Source organism: Aegilops tauschii, chromosome 5, assembly GCF_002575655.3.
Source record: "Aegilops tauschii subsp. strangulata cultivar AL8/78 chromosome 5, Aet v6.0, whole genome shotgun sequence".
NCBI lineage: Eukaryota > Viridiplantae > Streptophyta > Magnoliopsida > Poales > Poaceae > Aegilops > Aegilops tauschii.
In genome coordinates, this window is record NC_053039.3 from 548,450,068 (window position 1) to 548,452,910 (window position 2,843).

At 42.1% G+C, this 2,843-nt stretch overlaps 1 pseudogene; it reads right to left on the minus strand.

The window, feature by feature from the left end:
• Positions 1-209: 209 nt before the first annotated feature.
• Positions 210-2,032, minus strand: LOC109747169 (vesicle-associated protein 1-4-like; annotated as a pseudogene).
• Between the last annotated feature and the right edge of the window lie 811 nt (positions 2,033-2,843).

Below are 2,843 nucleotides of genomic sequence, written 5' to 3' on the forward strand. Positions count from 1 at the left end.
TGGACGCATGGATTAGCATGTCAAACAAGTTCAACATATTTCTTCCGGATAACCCATGCAGAAAGGTAGGATTGGCAGAGTCACAAATATAACGGAGAACTCATCAAGAGCACTCTTATTGTGGTCCTTTCGTTCAGAGAACGTCTGCCTTAATGGTTCATGGTATTGGAAGAACGATATACCACGGTCCTCAAAGACTATCACAAAGGTTACTGTGTATCATAGTCCCATAAACCAACACCTCCATCATAATGGCCTATTAAAATCCTGTGGGGAGAAGAAACTTAATAGAGGATAATCACATCCAATGTACTTAGTTGAAATTATATCCGAATGCCTACAACTCGGTCACTCACCATGGCTCTGTCTTGCTTGCATCGAGGGAACACAATGCCGTATGAGTTTCCTCCACGAATGTGATCTGATCCAACAAAACTCTGGTCAGCATTATGGAATCCACCTCAAGGTTGGAAGATCTATAGAAGAGAAAAGAAAAGGGCATACCTTCAGGAAAGGTGGAACTGCCTGTTACATCGTGGATGCATGAAGAAAAAGAGAAATAAAAGTAAGCATCAGCGCGCTGCGTATTTACTTGGTCTGTACTATATATTTCACATCTATCCCCATTGAGAAAAAAAAGAATATTCTGCTTACTTGAAGAAACTCACCTCACATGCCGTCTCTCCTTGGAGAGCATAAACAACTTTCAATGTCACATTATGCACCATATTCCCCAACTCTTTGGCTGTCTCAAAATATTGGTCGCAATCATATTGGTTTCTGAAAGCTTTGAGGCACTCATCACCCATAGTGTTCTGGAGGACAAAATCGATATCTCTTTCTTCTGGTAGGCCTTCACCTTTATCCGTTGTCACGACGAGAGTGTAGGTGGACCTCGGCGGCACAATGCCATAGAGTGGTAGACTTAGAAAGTGCTTCCTCGTCTCCATGAGCCTGCTCTTCGCCATAACCTTAAACGGCACATGTTCATCTGTGTTGTTCGTTAGGTGCAGTGAACATGGAATCGACTTGTTGGGTTCGAAGTTGAATCGAAGCTCAGTCGGTTGGATGTCAAGAGGCTGGCTGGAGCCTGCAGGCATTACCTGCAGAAAGAGAACTTACCCGGTTAACACCTGCATAAACTTACCTGAAGAAAGAAAGGGCAGTGATTGTTTAGGCATGCAACTTAACTAAACTGTCTAGAACTAATGGAGTTGCACTGCAGATACTCCTAGAAAAGCACCAATTTTGAATTGCTTGAAACACTGGTGTTCGAATTACAGTACCATACTAATTCTCCTTTCTGCTTTCATGTCGAGTAAGCTCACCTCAAAGACTGTCCCTTCTGATCCCATGTGTGTAGATAACCGTCGCTCATTAGATGGTTCTCGATTGGGCAGATCCTCAGTACCCAAAACTGCTGCTGGCGCAAGTTAGACATGCTTGGGTCCTTCAGAGAGGCGTGGGGCTTGTAGCTGCCCATCGAAAACAACATCCACACTCACCTCATCAACCACTTTACCTGCTTCTTTATTGAACATATCTGTAGTAATATCCCCAGCTATAAGACCATCACTCACTTTGGTGCTCCGCACGATTAACTCGCCGGGATGCTGTGGTGCATCCTTCTGTGATTGCAGTGTTACGTCGATACTACACTTGGTCCTTGGCGACACAATGCCTTTGCTTGGATGTATGTAGTATGGCAGGGGGAGGGGGGCGTTTTTTGGATGTTGAAGGCTATGTGTCCATCCGTCTCGTTGAATAGCAGTAGTGAGCATGATATCTGCTTGTTCAACTCAAATGGAAAATGTAGTTCGAGGGGCTCAATTCCAAGCATATCATCCTCCAAGTAAGGACTTGTCTGTGAGAAACAAGCAAAGAGCATTACCATGAAGACATTTACTCCATGCATACCACTTATAATTAAGAGGTATTATGACTTATGAGTAATGCAAGAATAATGATAAAAATCTTGGAAAGGGAAGGCCAACAAACCACACACGGCGGGAGCTCGCCATGTGAATTGCTACTTAAGGGGCTATGAACTTATTTATTAGCAAGTAAATATAGGCTTCTTTGAGGATCGACATGATAATGCTAGAAACCAATAGGCGCTGAGGATTCATAGAACATATTAAGCTTAATTACCTCAGCAATTGTAGAGCCACCTGGTACTGCTGATTTGCTCATTTGCACCTTCCATTTCTATGATATCACGTAATATATCCACAATAAAAGGTCGTTTGTAGGGGTCATTTTCCTGGCAGCGCAGCCCTATTTCAATGCATTTGGTTACTTGGTGGTAACCCAATGGTGTTTCTTTCCCTGATTTTTTCCATCCGTGCCTCCATCTTCTCAGTACCTGTCATTTCACAAAGTTAAGGGCAACGAATAAAAATATTCGACTTAAAGTCAAAACGGTGCGTGTGTTGGGATATCCTCCTCGTGTGGGCTGCAAGGATATGAAACAGAAGCCTTTTAGCCTTTTTATTAGGAGCCCCAACATTTGCAAGAGCCCAATTGTTTTTAAAGTTCAAGATTTAAAAGACAATTTTTTGCTAGAGTTCAAGGTAGAAATGTGAACTTTTTTCAGTGGTACGATATACAATATGCAAATTAAGTAGGATTTATCAAAAAATCATATATAATGGCATGCAAAGAAAATAAATAAATTTGGGATGTAAGAAAGGATCATCTGATGAAACACTTACATTATTAATATCAGGGATGCTCTTATGTCCGGTCACTAGTACGACGATTGTAACACCCAAACTACTGATGTCTGATTTGACAGACATCCTTCCGCAATATAGGTACTCAGGAGCACAACATCCTCTGCA